Source organism: Nicotiana sylvestris, chromosome 12 (genome assembly GCF_000393655.2).
Source record: "Nicotiana sylvestris chromosome 12, ASM39365v2, whole genome shotgun sequence".
Taxonomy (NCBI): Eukaryota; Viridiplantae; Streptophyta; class Magnoliopsida; order Solanales; family Solanaceae; genus Nicotiana; species Nicotiana sylvestris.
This window is the reverse complement of record NC_091068.1, coordinates 12,377,055-12,398,372: the sequence shown is the minus strand read 5'-3', so window position 1 is coordinate 12,398,372 and position 21,318 is coordinate 12,377,055.

Here is a 21,318-nt window from a genome sequence, read left to right as displayed (position 1 = left end):
CCTCAAGTCACTATACTCAAAATCGACAATCACACGCGTTTTGATGTCTGGAACTAAAAGCAAATACTCATAACCACGGCGAAGCAATTGACATAACATTACTCAAACCCAAAAGGGCACAACCGATACGCCATCCGCCGAGCAATACCCAATGCTCTCCCCACTCGAATTCTACTAAGAGACCTCAATAAAACTGCACCATATGTGCTGATAACCAACAAATCATAACGCCTCGCAACACAGAAAAGTAACTCATAAATCACCTCAGAACACTAATAGCTCAATAACAACCGAATCAACACATCCCTCACCAATAGCAACTCGAAGTCAACCAAGTCATCTCGATGCAGAACATACATCCATATAAGTCTACCAATGAACCCCTTATCAAGGAGTTCCAGAAGCTGCTCCTTCAACTTCTCTAACTCCGCCGGTGCCATGCGATACGGCTCTCAGTACCAAGTCAATACCGAAATCAACAACCCTGTCCGGCGACATGCCCGACAGTAGGAAACACATCCTGAAAAGTGCCTCATCACTAGAACTAAATCAATAGTAGGGGTCTCTGCACTGACATCCTTCATGAAGGCCAAATAAGAAAGGCAACCCTTACCAGCCATCTGCTGGGTCTTCAAAAATTACACCGCCCTACTGGGAACATAATCCAGCAACCCTCGCCACTCAATCCATGGCATTTCCGGCATAGCCAACATCGTCGCCTTAGCGCAATAATCCAGAATAACATGACACGGAGACAACCAGTCTATACCCAATATTACATCAAAATCTAACATACCAAGCAACAAAGATCCACTCGGGTCTCTAAACCTCCCATAGTTACCACACAAGACCGACATACGCGGTCCATAATCATGACCTAACCTATCCATGAGAACTTCCAGTCTCCCACTCCATATAGCATACGAATCACCACATCCGATCCCCACTCCGTTGTCTGAATATACAATGCACCTCTCATACCCAATAATCCCACGAGAGGTACTACTATAGTTCTTCTATGCCACCAAGCAAACTCGAATATCAGCAGTCGATCCATCAAGAGAGTGTTGTAATACTACTTAAGTACCATCAACTCAATCATATTTCCCTTCTTCTGAAACGTATACCCTCATCAAGCCACACCACTTAGTATTACCATTTCCTTAATCATCTGAAGCTGCCCGTGCTGCCCAAGAATTTGTGTCCTTCCTTCCCAAACTGAACTGTGACCTTACACATACCAATGTCGATCATACACCATATACCGCATATACTATACCCTCATAAGAAAATCATGAGAACATCATATCCCTTCCGAGCCACAAACATCTACATACTCAATTAGCCAAGAACTTTCCATTGATCCCATTTAAAATAAAATCATTACACATCCCATGCTCCTCACACTCGTAGAAAATACGCATATCTAACCGTGGTAGAAACCATCAAGAACTCTCTGAATTCCATTTGCACAACACTAAACCTCAGGACTGAATCCTTCTAACTCAACCAAACTACGAGGCAACTAAAACCCAAGAGCATTGTCATGAAACACTTGTATAAACTCATTACCTCATAAGCATCCAAAGAACTAATCATATCCTTACCCTGCTGATCCGGCCTACTACCAAGCCATCCTACTTATTCAAGTCCCTTCTGATTTACCTTCAACTTAATACTTCTTCATGCCATAACACAACCATTCCTCAACCTAGAATCGCCACATGAGGCTCAAGCATAACACCACACCGTCTAAGGCTCATAAGCCCCTGAATACTCTCTTAAATATTCCCAAAGGCACTACATTCAAAAATACCCACTCTGACGAAGCTTTCTGTGAATCAAAAGTCATTACCTTCACCTTCCTGATACTGGCATATATAGAACTCCCTAATTAATATAGAAATACCACAAGTCTTGACACACTCCAAATGCAAACCTTAGTTTCCGGCCAAAAATACAACTTGAAAATCTCCAATTATTACATGTAAAATCTTGAACATATTAGAACCATTCTCAAGAGTCATCCTGTCACGCCCCAACCTAGGGAGGCGTGACCAGCGCTCAATCGAGTAAACCCAACTGAGCAAGCCTTATCAAACACTTCCTAACCAACTCGATACGAATAAGGAAATCATGCTTTCATTTATTTTTTTAGACGAGGAAAGATAGTGCATTCTACAAAGTTAGTTCATTTTAAATCACAACATTAATCCGTAATTAAGTTCCCAAGATTACATAAAATTACACTTTAGCAAAATGAGAATTTGAATTACATCATAGTTCGAAGACCATCCAACGCCCGTACATAACCCACACATATGTTTACGGAGCCTCTAAGGATACCCAAGATAGTGATAACAACGCCAGCGACAAGGCCCTGGCTATACCTCAAAATAGATATCTAAAACAAAAGGCATGTCACAAAACCCCTTGAAGGAGGAAGGGGCTCACCAAGAGTTTGAGAAGAGGATGCTCCGCTACACACGATCGGTACTATCCGCTATGGAGCCACCTACATTCATTAAAAAATGTAGCGCCCCCGGCAAAAGGGACGTTAGTACCATGGAATAGTACTCGTATGTATAACTAAACACCATCTACTTAGAAAGAACTTTCATACAAGAATAAGAAATCACAAGTATAACTCAAAACTGTAAACGATCTCCACATTATCAAATAAAAGAATCATATAACTTTCACATCATTTTCCCATAGCTTTTAGTTTGGGGAATTTCACACTATTCATTATTTGTTCACAAGACCACCGTTATCTTGAGCGGAGTCCCATCTCGACTCGATCGGCTAGGTTGCATCATTTTAGACATATGCTTCAATCACAATCTCAGCTAGGTTGCCTCATTTGAGACATATGCTTCAATCACAATCTCATTTTCCTTCTTTTCCGGAATTCATTCACAATACCTTTCCAATACCACCGCTATCTTGAGCGGAGTTCGATCTCGACCCGATCAGCTAGGTTGCCTCATCAAGGCATTGTTCCCTTCTCATAAATCAATTCATTTCTCATATATCATTTCATAGGCACTTGGGGCTACGACTTATCAAATCATTCTTGGCAGTAGGCCGCATTTTACATCGTTCCCAATTTTCAATATTAACTTTGCCAGTTAGGACAATAGGTGCACACAAGAGCAATTTAAATTGTAAACATAGATAAGATTTCATGTAGATAGCACAATATATTTAGCTACAATCTCAATTTAATGTCTAAACATTTCCAATACATAATTCATACCTTTGCCCCTTCCAAACTGTCAAGATAGCACGTTGATTATGTTAGGACACATTTTTCACACACATAAGGTTACAATACCAACTCATGTAAAACAACAAGCAATTCAACAATTCAACTTTAATCTTGCCATGCCCACACAATCACCGATGAAGCTCAAACTCTAAAAGACGGGGTTTTAGCCATACATACCTAACCGAGCTTTCCTAAATCCTATAACGTTCTGGAGTGTTCGCACCTCAATCTATTTAAGCAATATAGCACAATTTAACTCATAATCAAGAAAAGATCATAATCTAAGCTCTCTTGAGCATTTTATCGAGCAATTAGTGTTCATTACGGCCTTAGGGTTCTTTTTATGCAAGATTACACTAGCCCATTACCCATGCCTCCTCTTATATAATTCCTCATACTCTTCAAGAACACATGCATGTAATGCAAACCCCCTTATACCCATGAATTACCTCACTAATGACCCTTTGTAGCTATGTGTAAAAATGAGAGCTGAGGTGATGAAGCCTTACCTCTTGGGATAAAGGTTTAGGTTCCTCACTTGATTATCTTCAATGATTCAACAAGGATTTTTGGATCAATATTGATGAAAGTCACTTCCCCTCTCTAAGACCCTCTCTCTCTCTCTAAAAGTTGTCATGCCCCAACCTTGGGAGGCACGACCGGCGCTGAATCGAGTGATTCCAACTGAGCAAGCCTTATCAAACATTACCTACCAAGCTCAATATGAATAAGGACACCATGCTTCCGTTTATTTAACCAAGGGAAGATAGTGCATCCCACATTACTAGTTCATTTTAAATCACCGTATCAAACCATAAATGAGTTCCGAGGTTCCATACATTTATACTTTAGAGAAACGGGAATTAGAATTACAACATAGTTAGTACACCCATCCGACACCCGCACATGACCCACACATATGTCTACGAATCCTCTAAGGATGTAAAAGACAAGTATGACAATGCCGGCAACAAGGCCCCGGCTATACCTCAAAAGTGAAAGTCCACAACATAAAGATATACAATATTGCCCCTCGAAGGAGAAAGGGGCTCACCAAGATCTTGAGAAGAGGGATGCTTCGCTACACACGATCGGCACTATCCGCTATGGAGCCACCTATATTCATTAAAAAAATGGTAGCGCCCCCGGCAAAAGGGACGTTAGTGCCATCGAATAGAACTAGCATGTATAACTAAACACCATCAAATTAGAAAGAACTTTCATACACAAATAAGGAAATCACAAGTACCACTCCAAAGCTTTAAACGATCAGAACATTATCAACATGAAAGAATTACACAACCTTCACATCATGTTTCCATAGCCTTTAGTTGGGCATTTCATATTGTTCCAGATCGTTCACATTACCACCGCTACCTTGAGCGGAGTCCGATATCGACCCGATCGGCTAGGCCGTCTCCCGGAGATGTTACCAATATTCTATTCACACTTTCTAGTTTCAATCATCAATGTATAACCGCCATGTGTATACGTCATGGCGTCCGGTCACGGACCGATCGGCTAGGCTGCCTTACCGAGGCGTTACCATTTTCCATTATTCATCTCACACCAATCTTTGATTACACATGTATTAGTTTACCGGCAATTGGGGCTACAATTTTCACATTCCACAATTCACGTTTCACATTGTTCCCATTTTCAACATTAGGTTTGTAATTCAAGAGAGTATAGCACACAAGAGCAAATAAGGTGGTAGGCGTAGATGAGACTTCATGTAAATGGTACAACAACTCACTTCAATTTCAATCTAAGGTCTAAGCATTTCGATACATGATTCATAGTCCTTGCACCTTTTCAAATTATCAAGAATAGCATGTTGATCAATTTGAGACACAGTTTCCATGCATATAAGGTTTCAACAACAAGTCAACTGAAATAGAAATCAATACAACAATTCAATTTAGTCTTACCGTACTCACACAACCAAAGATGAAGCTCAATTTCTAAAAGACGGTGTTTTAGCCATACATACCTCAATAAAGCTTTCCTTGTTCCTTACAAAATTCCGAAACTTTTAGTACTTCGATCTATTGTGTAAGAATTACAAATTAAACCGAGAATTAGAGACGAGATTGAGATTCTAGCTTGTTTTGAGCATACTATCAAACACCAAAGGGGCATTGTGATCTTAGGCCATTTTTTAGAGAAATTTCAATCATTATATACCCCAATTGCTTTTTTCTAGTTCACTATCCCCCAACACTCTAAGGTTTGATATGCATGTAAGAAATCCACTCGTATACCAATGAATTGCCTCACTAATGACCCCCTTATAGCAAAGTATAAAAATCAGAGCTGAGGTGATGAAACCTTACCACTTGGGATGAGGGTTTGGGTCCCTCACTTGATTATCTTCAATGATTTACCAAGTATTCATGGATTAATTTGATGAGAAGCACTTTCCCTCTCTTATCCCTCTCTCTCACTCAATAAATATTAAGAAATAGGCTCAAAATGAGCTATTACACCGAATATAACGATAGGGGGTCGGGTTTAAAGGTTTAGGTCCCTCACTTGATTATCTTCAATGATTCAACAAGGATTTTTGGATCAATATAGATGAAAGTCACTTTCCCACTCTAATACCCTCTCTCTCTCTAAAAGCATCAAAAAAAACCAGCTCAAATGAGCTATTACACCGTATATAACGATTGGGGGTCGGGTTTAAGATTTAGAAAATTGGAGACCCGAGTCGGATCTGCGATCGCAAAGCTGACATGCGGTCCACATAATGGACTGTAAAAATGCTCCCCCAAGACCTGAACACACTGCCTGGCTATGCGGCAGAAATACAGTCCGCATATCCGTTCTGCGGTCACATAATGCACCGCATAACTGCCCCTCACAAAATCCCAAGGGAAATAAGCTATGACTATGCGGTCCGCATATCGGTTATGTGATTGCATAGTTTACCTAAAAATTTGACCAATACACTGACTCACTTTGCGGCGATTATGCGGTCCGCATACTTGATATGCGACCGCATTCTCGATCGTAGAATCGCATTTTCTGGAAAAATATTATTTCTTGACTTTTTATATTATAGATCAGTCCAAAAATGTTTGAACCGTGTTACGCATCTCTATCACATGATCCTAATTGCCACTACGAGCTTTTGGGTTTAGGGTGTAAATTTTTCATGGGGCCTCACATCCTCCCCCACTTAAGATCATTCGTCCTCGAATGAGGATCTTGGTTCGCTTATTAGTGATCTCTATGCAACCTACTGCTTACATACTATTAGTCTCCAAATTTGGTCAACTCCCTGAATTTCCAAAAATTTTGCCAGAGTTTCCTTTGTATCTAGACCTTATCCACCTATAAGAGAGCCCTAGAACATATCCTAACAGCATAACCATATTTCATAAACATAACATAACTTGTACAATCATCAACCATGACCGTATAGGCAACATTTTACCAAAAAGGGGACAGTTTTACATAGATCAAGTCTAAAGATAAGAGTTCATAGGAGCTAAATGCATAAAAGCTATTACAAAACTATTCAAACAAATGTGGATACTTCCTTTTCATTTCATCCTCGGCTTCCCAAATGGCTTCCTCAACTTGCTGGTTCCACCATAATACTTTCACAGATGCAATTTCCTTATTTCTCAATTTCCGAACCGGCCTATCAAGAATGGCAACTAGAACTTCTTCATATGACAGTTCTTCATTTACCTGAATAGTTTCAATTGGCACAATAGTGGACGGATCTCCCACTACCTTCCTCAATATGGACACATGAAAGACCGGGTGTACTACTGACATTTCGGGTGGTAGCTCGAGCTTGTATTCCACCTGACCAATCCTCTGAATGATTTTGTACGGTCCGACATACCTCAAACTCAATTTTCTCTTCTTTCCGAACCGCATGATGCCCTTCGTAGGGGAAACCTTCAGGAATACCCAATCATCTTCTTTGAACAATAAATCTCTGCGATGCACATCCAAATAGGATTTTTGGCGACTCTGAGAAGCTTTCAATCTCTCCTTAATAATCATGACTCTCTCCAAGGCCTGATGCACGAGGTCTGGCCCTATCAATTCCACTTCTCCAACCTCGAACCACCCAATGGAGACCTACATCTCCTACCATACAGTGCATCGAATGGTGCCATTTGGATACTAGCATGGAAGTTGTTGTTGTAAGCAAATTTTATGAGTGGAAAATGGTCATCCCAACTACCCTGGAAATCAAGAGTACAAGCATGCAACATGTCCTCAAGCGTTTGAATAGTCCGCTCTGCTTGCCCATCGGTTTGTGGATGAAAAGTTGTGCTAAGATTTACCTGCGTACCCAAACCTTGCTGAAACTTCTTCCAAAAGTTGGCTGTGAATGTCGAAGCCCCCCTTTTCCTCTAACCGTGGGAGAAATCGGGTATACGACATTGGGAGGACAACTCTATTCCCTTTCGAGAATTGGGTTTAGAAGTTGAAGAGTTGCCACCTAATGATTATAGTGCATTAGCACACTTTAAGAAGGGTTTGAGATGAAGAGACCAGAGATTAGGGTATGGGCTAGAAATTATCCCGAGGGGAAGGTGTTAGGCACCCCTTAGGATCCACAAGTGTGGTTCCCGGCCATGTTACAATTGTGACTTTACAAGTAAACAATCAAGGCTCAAATAAGGACTTACGTACAACATTGCAATCAGGTTGAAAAATTTTCAAGGTAAATAGAGAGGGCAGAAATTTATTAAAAAAAGATTTGAATAGTCTTACAAGAAGAGCTGAAAGCAATTAAAAGGGAGGGGGGTCCTAGGTTTATGATTAATATGGATCACTTCAATGCAATATCCAGCAATCACTCCTCAGAAGAGGGGTCGCACGTGATATTAGCGCACCGGTCATCGTATCCATATTCTACCCTTCCCACCCCGTTAAGGTGTTAAAGCGCGTTTAGTCTCGTTTACTTATTGCATGCTAATACCCATCCCGACCTATCAGTCCCGGGGTATTAGGACTTCTAATCCTAAGAGGGAAGAAATGGATGGAGCCTTTATGGAGTTTAATGGATAAAATTCTAGTTTCGACATTCAAAACAAATATCAAATAAAGGGATGAGTAAACAAGCAAACAAGGCTCAAATAAACCCCTTAAATCAGACAACACTTAGTTTAGCATGTCTTAGCATATACTGATTTGGTCTTAAGTTAAAAATTAAGCGGCGAACGGACTAGTTCAACACATATATTTAGACAGAAAGTCTGTATTAGGAAACTCGGATACAATTGTCAGAGATTAAGGCACTTAATTAACAAGAGTAGGATTACTAATTCTTTTGAAAATAGGCGAAAAAGTTTTGAAGAAAAGGCAAGCCGCAGACTTAACAAAACGACGTAGAATAGTTCCCAGAAGACAAACCATTGAATTGCAGATTAGTAGAGAAAGAGCAATTTTAAACTAGTTTCAAAATAGGCATATTGTTTAAGGAGAAAACGAGTTCGAGCTGCATAACTTATTAAAAATGATAAAATACAGAAAAGTGATATGTAACTGAGTTGGAAATCGTTCATCAAACTACCAGAAAAGGCAGTAAGTTTTAGAAAGCATGCAAGTTTACCAGAAAATTAGGTTTTAGAAAGAGTTGCACTAATCTGAGAAGAGGCTCAATGGTTCGGAGAACCACTGGTTTTTGTCCGTTAGTCAATGAAATCGTTACTGCTTTTAGACGAGTGAGGCAAGTTTGATTTTAAAAACTTCCTATAGACATGATCTCTACGAGTCATTTGTTTTAAACCATGTTAACAAACTTGTAAATAGATGCTGATTTGATTAACCCTAAAAATTTGCCTAATATCGTGAACATGCACATTCCTATAGGCATGATATCTATATGCAAGATTGCAGAAAGTTAAATATTGTCTCCTATAGGCATGATTTCTATGTGATTTGATCAGAAAAATTAAAAAGAATTAAAATCCTAAAGCATGCTTTCTACCCTTTGATGCAGGAAAGTAAAATCCCTCCCACACCCTTTTACTAGATTCCCCGAGTTTGTACAAGTTATTACAGAACAAAAGAAAAGATAAAAATACATCAAAGACCAACAGCTGCATCCGAGGAACCTAATTCAATCTTAATGTCTAATAATATGTGATTAACCAATTCCGAATCCAGATTTCCAAAGCCTTCTCTTATCCAAAGTGTTTCAGAGTTCCAAGGAATCCCAAGGATTCTCGGCATTGCTTACACCTAGGATACCATTAAAAGAATAGTGCAGTGTGGAAGAGCCACCCTCAGGCATCCAAGTTCAGTGGGAACTCAAGGGTCCCAAAGCATGGCTTGCAAGAGGGGGCAGAACTTAATTGCTAAGAATGAGTGTAAGTGTGAAAAGGGGTTGGGGAAGTCATAATAGATTGGTGGTCATACCCAGCCGTAAGGCTGGCTGGCACACCCCCTGACCAACCTGTTTAGCCAAACAAATGAGAGCAAGACCTATTGAAGGTCAGACCAAGGTCTGGACAGTGATTAGGACACTGCCAGGCCAAGGTCTTAGGCTCAAAGCACACATAAGGGGAAAGGGGAAGTGGGAATTGGTTTGAGTTAAGGTGTTCAAAGAACCCAGTTCAGAGTCATGGGCAGCAATAACAGAGTGTTGTCATGGCTAGAACTATACTCTCATACAAAGAGGAAAAAGGAGAGGAAATTCACATAAGAAAAGTAGCCACAAAGTTGCAGAAACATAGTAAAGAAGAACATAACAGACTAAGAAGTAAACACATAGTGGAGGAGCATTATTTAAATTAAGAGTAACATACCAGTTGCAAAGTAAATAAACAGCAGAATAACAGAGTAAGCAGACAGCCAGAAATCAGCAGGAGCAAATTTAAGTCTTCAGCAAAAACACTTGAGAGTTCAAAAGGAACTCAAGAATGTTTCAGGCAGTAAAAGAGAAGAAGAGCAAAGTGTTCAGTATTAGAAGTAGAGAAAATAGTAGTAGAGAAAGTATTGAACTTGTGTCGTGTTTTTTTTTTTTTGAAGTCTGAAGTGTGTGTCTCTTTTTATAGTGCAAAAACGAGTAAACAAAAAGGCAAGGAAATAAACTTTTTGCCAATCAAACAGAATCTCCCTTAGTCAAAGGGATTTGATTTCAAACGGGAATGAGTAATTAAGGAAAGGAAAATAATGAAAACCTTTCAGAGTAGCATAATAAAGGGTAGGTTCATACAGAGTCTATTTAAGGTAAGAAACTATAGTACACGGTTTTGAAAGAATAAGGAAACAAAGTAATCAAACAGCCGGAAAGTTTTAAAAGCTTTGAATGAACTTAGTCAGGAAAATAGGGAAAAGGCTAAGTTGTAAAAAATCAGTAGCAAATCAATCGAGCCTCAGTAAAAGGAGATTGAAATCAATCACAAGCTAATAGTATCAATTCAAAAAGAACAAAACCCTCGTATATAAGCATGCTAGTATCAAGCAAGAAAGAAAGATTGGCATAAACAGTTTTAGAATCATAAGCAAAAAGGAAAGCAAGTTTCAGTTCAGTCTATGAACTCAGCACAAATTTGAGAGCCTAGGGTTTCTAGAGTAGAACCCTAGAACCAAAAGCTCGCAAAATCCCCAAATAGGGTTTCAGTCCGAGTAGGACACACAAAAAGAGAAGGCAAACTCAACAAGCCTAGGGAACTCTTTTAGAATTCCCTGAGGAAATACACATACATACGTAGCAATCGAAAGCAGTAGAGTGCAAACTAAAACTTAACCAGTTCAGAAGAGAGAAGAGATGTCATAGAAGTTTAGGAAGTAGTAAAAGAAGCAAGTTCAATAACCCAAATAAATCCAGTAAGAGTAAACACTTTCAGTACCAGAAATAGTAAAGGGACAGGCAAGATAGGCGTATAAACATGCTTATAGAAAAATCAGTAGAAGCAGTAATAGAACAAAGGCATAGAGACATGCATATTAACAGCAAATCATAAGAAACAAACGAAAACACCTAAAGCATGGCATGAACACACAGATTCACATAAAGAAAGAAGAAGAATCGTTTTAGGATTTTTTGAAAACCCTAATTTGAACAGACTAATTTTAAAAAGGGAAAATTAGGGGAAATCATTAAAACATCGAATAGAGCATAGATCTGCTACAGATCTAAGAAAATAAGGAAAGAAAAACCACAGATCAAGCTTTTTAGGGATTCTTGGAAACCCTAGAGACGAGAAGGCCTGGAATGGTTTGGTCTCTGAACGAATCTGGGCCATGCTAAGCCTTGTCAAAGCTCGAACATGCCAGAACGGGGCCGGAGAAACCAAAGGAACTCCGGTCGGCGGAGGACCTGAACAAGCCTGTTGAAGATCGAATCCTCGAAGAACCTTGAATAATCATGGTTTGTGAGTGAAGGGAAGAGAGCACAGGCCGTCCATGGCCTGAGAAGCCATGGACTCCGGTGAGAACTAGTCGGAGACGACGACAGAGGCGGCTAGGGTTTCGAGTGTTAGTGAGTATTTGAGAGGATGAGAGAATTCGGGGGCTGCTACTTTGGAGAAATGATTAGGGTTAGGGGCTGGGGCGGAATTAAAAAAGGAAAGAAAGAACGAGGGTCGTTGATTAAAACAATCAACGGCCAGGATTTAAAGATGGGAAGCGGACGGGTTAGATTAATTGGGTTTGGGTCGGGTTAAATGGGAATTGGGTCGTCTAATTGGGGATTGCAATTGGGTTTAAAATTGGGGTCAATTTGGGCTAGAATTTAAATAAAAGGGGCCAGCTTTTAAATAGCCATTTTTCCCTTTTTAATTAATAAAATAGATAAAAATGATTTAAAAATAAATTGAAAACACAGAACTAGTTAATAATATATAAATATTAATCCAAAAATACCAGAATAATTTTATAATTATAAAATGTTGTTAATTGTAACATAGGCCATAATTGCAATTTCATACAATTAAGCTTTAGAAATTCCGAATAAATTTGTAAAAATATGCAAAAATCATATTAATTATATTTTGGTGTAAATATGAGAATGAAATAAGTTATTCATCAAAAATGATAATTTTGGGAATGATTTTGGATTTTTGTGGTATTAAAATAGGCAGTAAATTGGTTTAAAATTCACAAAAAATACCAAAACTCTTGGGTGTGGTTATATATGCACACATATGCTATTTTGAAAATATTTTGGGTATAAAATATATAGGGAAAAATTGGGTATCAACGACTGCCCCTCTTTACCCGAGGAGGATGAAAGAGTTATCGGGTAAAGACAAGATGGCCAATTTTGACCGGAAACGGTGATTGAAAAAGAACTTTGACCGTGCTTTGGTTTCTGAGCTGCCTACATATCCCTGGTTTCATAGGAATCAGGCCACATGTAGTTCAGGAACCATTGACGGAATGTGTCGATGGAGATTCGAAAAGACGGACGCGATGGTTAGATTTAAAAGGTGTTTGGAGTCGAATAGATTGCGGAGGGCTGGAGCGAGATCGCTCCTGCTGAGACGGTCGTAAGCCAGCCGGTGTACCTACAGATGAATGATGTGCGTATATTGTGCATAATTAAAACATGATGCAAGTTCCCATTGGACCATGAATGTTGTCTTCGGACGGTCAAGATGACGTCCTCAGACTATGATGTCCTGGGCCATAAAGAGCATAAAAGTAAAGATTCGCAGGCCATGAAATGGTGTTCTCGGGATATACAAGTGGTGCCTCCGAGCAATGACGCCTTTGGATAATTTGGCAATTTTTCAGCCCATGAAATGCAGAAGGTGGCGATCTTTCAGCCGATGCAAGACGTAAATAAAAGGTGGCGATATTTCAGCCGATGCAAGAAAGATAAGGTGGCGATCTTTCAGCCGATGCAAGAAAATAAAGTGGCGATATTTCATCCATGCAAGAAAATAAAGTGGCGATATTTCAGACATGCAGGATGGAGACAGAGCTTAGTCTCGAAAGGCAGATAGATAGTCTTATGCAATATTAAGATGGAAATCAAGCACCCAATGGTTCTTCTATCATCCAGCAGACCCTCCTCGTCGCTTCCAAATCATATGAATACATTTCGCAGTCACAACATACTCATTACATAGCCATTCAGCCATCACTTCTACCAATAGGGCACTACAGAATGTATAAGTTCAAAAATACTTGCTCACACAATCAGCACCTTGGTGCTCAAGCTATAGGCAAAAATCTGCCCTCAAGTCCTCCAGACTGGCCCAACATCAACTCACAGAGACCATATCTTGCCCCTTAATCAGGGAATCACAAACCATCGATGCACATCAGATACTGAGCGCTCAGGCGCGCACACGAACGCATGGAAGAAATTCAAAGAGTTACATTTTAAGCTGAATCAGGATGCATGATAAGAATTCAAGATTGTGATGTTTTCCTAAAGGTTCTGCAGCCTCTCGAGGATAAGTACAGACGTCTCCGTACCGATCTGCGAGACTCTACTAAACCTGCTCATGACTCGTGAGACCTATGTAACCTAGGCTCTGATACCAACTTGTCACGACCCTAACCCCGAACTCGGTCGTGATGGCTCCTCTCGTGAAGACAAAGCTAGCCAACTAAACCCAATTCACTAGTCAAAGCACTTAAACAACATAAAAGCAGTCTAAAACATCATTTAATGATAATAAGTAGTGGAAATACAACCCGACACATCCCTAATCGGGGTGTCACAAGTCACGAGCATCTACTAGGGTCTAAATACAAATGTAAAGTCTGCAATGTACAAAATACAGACTAATGAAATGAAGAGGGAGAAAAGCAGTGCTGCGAACGCTGGCAATTACCTTGCTAAACTCCAATAACTCTGCCTCCGATCAGCCAACACCCGCTAGCGAGTTCAGAAATACCTGAATCTGCACACGAGGTGCAGTGAGTAAAGTGAGTACTCCAATTTAGTGAGTAATAATCATAACTAAAGTCTGAATGGTAAGAAATTACGAAAGGAGCATCAATATGCCGTATAGAAGTAGTTCAAAATCGAAGTATAGCCCCGAGTTATGGGTGTGTAAAGAATCTTTTCATGTATTCTAGTTGAGAGTGGAGTAAATTTCATGTTGCGGTATGAGTTCAGACTTAGGAGGACTAAGTGACTGCGTGATGTGTATGACGGTGGAAGGTATACAAAAATGTTAGCTCGAGGCGAAGCAGGTGGATTATCTCCTGCGCAGTGTTCTGAAGTTTGTGTGATCCTTTATGGTATTTGTTAGAATATCTCATTTACAAGTGAAATATGTGTTGAAATTTGAATTTAGGTCACTTAAGAGAGTGGGTGTAATTATTGCGAGAGTGAATGGGGGAATTGCAGAAGATTTAAAGTACTAGATGATTTGTGTTTTCATAAAATTACAAAGGATTTGAGTTTAATCTCACTATGGTATTGTGGAAACAATAGAGTATATGCGTTATGAGTTATTGAGTGTGTTTTGATCTATGGCTTCGAGCCAAGTGGGGGAGTCTGATATTGATTGGTTGATTGCACGTCTATGTGTCATGTTGGTTGCAGTTTGAGTCATTCGGGTAAATCAGTTATGGTTTGCGGAAATTGAGACCGATGATGACTCGAGTAAGGAAAATTTTTAATTAAGGTAAGGATATATTATGCTTCGCAGGTGTGTGAGAATAACGAGATGTCTTGAGTCGTTGTTGGTAAAGGATGCTCGGTGCATAGAACATGAATTTGCTTGGTGGTAATGGAATGATGTCACATTCTGCGGTGTCAGAGTACCAATGAGGCACGGGTTGATCGATTCGTTTGATCAGGCTAATTGTAGCTTGAGTAGAGTGGATGACTCTCATGGATGGTTCTAATGGATTCAAGATTTTTCATGCAACAATTGGGTATCTCCAAGTTGTATATGTGGCTAAAAACTGAGTTTTATTGGAAGATGTCAAGACTTGTGGTATTTTTTATATTAATTATGGGATTCTATATATCAGTGTCAAGAAGGCAAAGGTAATGGATTTGGATTCATAGGAAGTCTCTTTAGGGTAAACATTTTGAACACAGTGCTATGTGGAATGTTTAGAGAGTATTCAGCGGCTTACAGACCATAGGACGGTGTTGTTTTATGCTTGGGTCTCATGTGGTAAGTCTGGGTTGAGGAATTATGATATTATAGTAAGAAGGAGTATCAAGTTGAAGGTAAATCAGAAGAGGTCTCGGATGTATGTGATAGCTTGGTAGTAGGCCAGATCGGTATGGTAAGGATATGATTAGTTCATTGGGTGTTTACGAGGTAATGAGTTCTACAGGTATTTTGCGGCGATGCTCTTGGGTTTTAGTGGCCTGCATAGGTTGATTGAGTTAGGAGGATTCAGTCCTGACAGGCTTGTTTGGGCAAAGTGGAGTCGGAGAGTTCTTGTTGATTTCTACCATGGCTAGAGATGTATATTTTCTGTTGGCGTGAAGAGCATGAGATGTACAGTGATTTTCTTCTAGATTGGATCAATGGGAAGTTCTTGGCTAGTGGAGTACATAGTTGTTTGTGGCTCGGAAGAGATATGAAGTTCTCACGTTATCCTAGGATGGTATAACATATGCAGTATGTTGTGGAGGATTGAGATTGCATGTGTAAGGTTCGGTTCAGTTCTGAAAGGAATGTCATAAAACTCTTAGACAACGGGCAGTTTCAAATGATTAAGGAAATGGTATTGCTAATTGGGGAAAATTTGACGAGAGTATATGGTTCAGAAAAAAGCAATGTAATTAAGTTGATGGTATTTCGGTAGTATTGCGGCACTTTCTTGCTAGATCGACTGCTGATATTCGATTCTGCTTGGCGGCATAGAAGAATTTTAGGGTATCTCTCGTGGAATGATTAGATATTAGAGGTGCGGTATGTATTCGGACGACGAATATTGAGATCAGGTATGGTGATTTGTGTGCTGTATGGAATTGGAGACTGGGAGTTCTCATGTTCAGACTATGTTGTGGTTGTGGGTCGCGTGTATTGGCACTATTTAGTGACTATCAGGGTTTGGGGACCCGAGTGGATCCTTTGTTTCTTGGTATGTTAGATTTCGACGTGATATCGGGTATAGACTGGTTGTCGTAGTGTTGTGTCATTCTAGGATATAGAGCTTAACCTCGAAAGGCGAAGAATAGCCTTATGCAAAATATATATGGAGACAGAGCTTAGTCTCGGAAGGCAGATAGATAGCCTTATGCAATATGGAGGTAGAGCTTAACCTCGAAAGGCAGAGAATAGCCTTATGCAAAAATACAGATAGAGACAAAGCTTAGTCTCGAAAGGCAAATAGATAGCCTTATGCAATATGGAGGTAGAGCTTAACCTCGGAAGGCAGAGAGTAGCCTTATGCAATATGGAGGTAGAGCTTAACCTCGAGAGGCAGAGAGTAGCCTTATGCAAAATGCAGATGGAGACAGAGCTTAGTCTCGAAAGGCATAAAGATAGCCTTATGCAATATGGAGGTAGAGCTTAACCTTGAAAGGTAGAGAGTAGCCTTATGCAAAATGCGGATGGAGACAATGCTTAGTCTCGAAAGGTAGATAAGGTAGCCTTATGCAGGTGATGATGGAGGTAGAGCTTAACCTCGGAAGGCAGAAAAGTAGCCTTATGCAAAATGCAGATGGAGACAGAGCTTAACCTCGAAAGGCATAAAGGTAGCCTTATGCAATGTAGGGAAATGCGGATGGAGACAATGCTTAGTGTCGAAAGGCAGATAAGGTAGCCTTATAAAGGATGGAGGTAGAGCTTAACCTCGAAAGGCAAATAGGTAGCCTTATGCAAAAATGCAGATGGAGACAGAGCTTAGTCTCGAAAGGCAGAAAGTAGCCTTATGCAGTGCAGGAATGTAAGGGAGCAAATAGTAGTAATTTTCTTAGCTGATAGGCAGTTGCGATATCATGACTGCTGGGGAATATTGGGTGTAGATAGTAGACCTTTGTGAGTTGAGTGATTGTTTCGAGGGTTTCGACTTTGAAGAGTGAATGCATTTTGCATTGCGATCTGAGTTCCTGCATCCAAAGAAAAATCATGAGTTCTGTAGAGGGGGAAGGTTAGTTCATATCCCTTGGCTCCTGACGTTATGTATCATTGGGGTAGCATTGCTAAACGATGGTGATGCAAATGATGTTTATGCATGATTCAGTGAATGTAATGTAAGTATATATATTTTGAAAAAAAATGATTTTATTTTGGATGAACCAACAACTGCAACGTGGTTCAAGACACGACAACCTTGCTTGCTCCGAAATTTTGAGGGTCCTCCTCAAAATTCTGCCCCAGTTCATAGGGCTGGAGCTGCTGACGGCTGTGCTGAATAACTGAAAGCAGATCGATTCCAAAATTTTGAGGGTCCTCCTCAAAATTCTGTCCCAGTTTACTGGGTTGATGTTGATGCGAAAGCCGACAAACTGACTTCGGAATTTTGAGGATCCTCCTCAAAATTCTTGCCCAGTTCCACTAGCGGGGAAAATGGAATTTATATTAAAATGTGACCGAACCCATAGGGCTGCCTACGTATCCCCTCTTAAATGGGAATCAGGTCAGTCGTAGTTCAAACTACATCATAAAGAAAAGCATACGATCAAATGTAGTATCTCTTTACTGCGTCTGAGTTGATCGGCTTCGGCCAGACTTCTCCGTCCATTTCTGCAATAATAAGGGATCCTCCGGTTAGAACTCGGTGAACCATGTATGGACCCAGCCAATTTGGAGAGAATTTCCCTTTGGCTTCGTCTTGATGTGGAAATATCTTCTTCAACACCAGCTGTCCTGGTGTAAACTTCCTTGGTTTAACTCTCTTGTTGAAGGATCTGGACATTCTATTCTGGTATAACTGACCGTGACAAACTGCATTCATCCTCTTTCCATCTATGAGGGCTAACTGCTCGTAGCGACCTTTTACCCATTATGCGTCATCTAACTCGGTTTCTTGTATGATCCTTAATGATGGAATTTCTACCTCAGCGGGAATGACCGCCTCTATACCATAAACCAGCATATAGGGAGTTGCCCCGGTTGATGTGCGGACTGTGGTACGATAACCCAATAAGGCGAATGGCAACTTCTCATGCCATTGTTTGTGCCTCTCGATCATCTTCCTTAGTATCTTCTTGATGTTTTTGTTGGCCGCTTCTACGGCTCCATTCATCTGCGGTCTATAAGCCGTAGAGTTCTTGTGTCTAATCTTGAAAGTCTCACACGTTGTTTTCATCAGGTTGCTGTTAAGATTGGAACCGTTGTCGGTGATGATTGACTCTGGAATTCCGAACCGACAAACAATACGGTCGCGGACGAAATCTGCTACCACCTTCTTGGTAACTGCTTTGTATGTTGCTTCTTCAACCTATTTAGTAAAATAATCAATTGCTACCAAGATGAACCTGTGCCCGTTTGACGCGGGAGGCTCGATTGGACCGATAACATCCATTCCCCAAGTGGCGAACGGCCATGGTGAGCTTGTTGCATTAAGCTCGTTTGGAGGCACTTTTATCATATCTGCATGTATTTGACAGCGATGGCACTTTCGGACGTATTGGATGCAGTCTGTTTCCATAGTCATCTATAAATATCCTACTCGGAGTATCTTCTTTGCTAAAACAAAACCATTCATGTGCGGTCCGCAGGTCCCTGAATGTACTTCCTCCAATAACTTGGTTGCTTCCCTTGCATCGACACACCTTAGTAAACCCAAATTAGGAGTCCTCCTGTACAGGATTCCTCCGCTGTGAAAGAAATTATTGGATAGTCTCCGAAGCGTGCATTTCTAGGTAGCATTGGCAAGCTCCGGATATTCTCCTGTGGTCAAATACTCTTTTATGTCGTGGAACCATGGTTTCCCGTCGGCTTCTTCCTCAACATGAGCACAATAAGTTGGTTTGTCATGAATATTGACCTGGATGGGGTCAATAAAATTTGTATCTGGATGCTGAATCATAGATGACAAAGTGGCAAGTGCATCAGCTTCTGTACCCTGGGAACATGCTGGAATTCCGTCTTTCTGAACCTCTTTCTCAATTCCTATATGTGATGCAGATAAGGGAGTATCTTGGGATTCTTGGTTGCCCATTCTTCTCGAACCTGATGTATGAGTAGGTCCGAGTCTCCGATTACTAGTAACTCCTGAATGTTCATATCAATGGTCAGTTTAATCCCTAGAATGCAGGCTTCATATTCGGCCATGTTGTTGGTGCATGGGAACCCGAGCTTGGCGGATACCGGGTAATGCTGACCAGTTTCTGATACCAGGACTGCTCCTATGCCAACTCCTTTGAAATTTGCAGCTCCGTCAAAAAACAACCTCTAACCATCATAGGATTCTGCAATATCTTCTCCTATGAAAGATACCTCTTCATCGGGAAAATACGTTTTTAGGGGCTCGTATTCTCCGTCTATGGGATTCTCGGCGAGATGGTCCGCCAAGGCTTGCCCTTTGATTGCTTTCTAGGTTACGTAAACAATGTTGAATTCACATAGTAGGATCTACCACTTAGCGAGCTTGCCAATGGGCATGGGCTTCTGGAAGATATACTTCAGAGGGTCCATTCTGGATATGAGATAAGTAGTGTAAGCATATAAGTAATGCCTCAACTTCTGCGTGACCCAAGTCAGAGCATAACAAGTGCATTCTAAAAGAGAATACCGGGCCTCGTACAGTGTGAATTTCTTACTAAGATAGTAGATGGCTTGCTCATTTCTCCTTGTTTCATCATGTTGTCCTAAAACACAACTGAATGCTCTATCCGATACCGCAAGGTAAAGCAATAAGGGTCTTTTTAGCTCAGGTGGAACCAAGACCGGTGGCGTTGATAGGTATTCCTTGATTCTATCAAAAGCTTTCTGACAGTCATCAGTCCATTTGGTAGCAGCGTCCTTCTTCAACATTTTGAAGATAGGTTCACAAATGACCGTGGATTGAGCTATGAACCGGCTGATATAGTTGAGTCTTCCCAGGAAACTCATCACGTCCTTCTTGTTCTTTGGCGGCAGAAATTCTTAGAAAGCTTTGACCTTTGATGGATCCAATTCTATTCCTCGACGACTCACGATGAAACCCAATAATTTTCCAGCAGGAACCCCGAATGCACACTTGGCATGATTCAATTTCAGATTGTACCTCCTCAGTCTGTTGAAGAACTTTCTTAGATCTGCCATGTGATCCCTGGCTTTCTTGGATTTGATGATGACATCATCCACATATACCTCGATCTCTTTGTGTATCATGTCATGAAAGATGGTAGTCATGGCTCTCATGTAGGTGGCACCAGCGTTCTTCAAACCGAATGGCATTATTTTGTAACAGTACATTCCCCACTACGTGATGAAAGTCGTTTTATCTGCATCTTCCTCATCCATCCATATCTGATGATACCCAGCGAAACAATCAACAAAAGACTGCAACTCATGCTTGGCGTAGTTGTCGATAAGAATGTGTATGTTAGGCAAGGGGAATTCGTCTTTGGGGCTGGCCCGATTAAGATCCCGGTAGTCAACACAAACTTTAACTTTCCCATCCTTTTTTTGACACTAGCACGATGTTGGCTAACCATGTCGGATACTCTACTACCCTGAGAACCTTGGCTTTGACTTGCTTGGTAACCTCTTCTTTGATTTTCAAACTCATGTCGGGTTTGAATTTCCTGAGCTTCTGCTTTACCAGCGGGCATGTTGGATCTGTTGGCAGTTTGTGAGCTACAATGGATGTGCTGAGACCAGTCATATCATCATATGACCTGGCGAATATGTCTTCATATTTCTTTAGGAACTCTGTGTACTCTTTCTTTTCTGATGGTGACAAGTGAACACTGATGCGCGTTTCTTTGACATTCTCTGCATCTCCCAGATTAACGACCTCAGTTTCATCCAAATTAGACTTAGGCCTATTTTCAAAATTCTCAACTCCTCTAACGACCTCTTCTGGTATATCATCCTCTTCGGAGTCCGTATCCGTTTGTTGCGTTGTCTCGTTGCAAGTCACAATCATTGGTTCATCATCAAGGCAAGTAATAGTAATGCTGTGTAAAATAAAGTGAATGATAGGAAAATAATAAGAGCGAGATATATAATAAACTGAAATGCTTTGATTAGATTCAT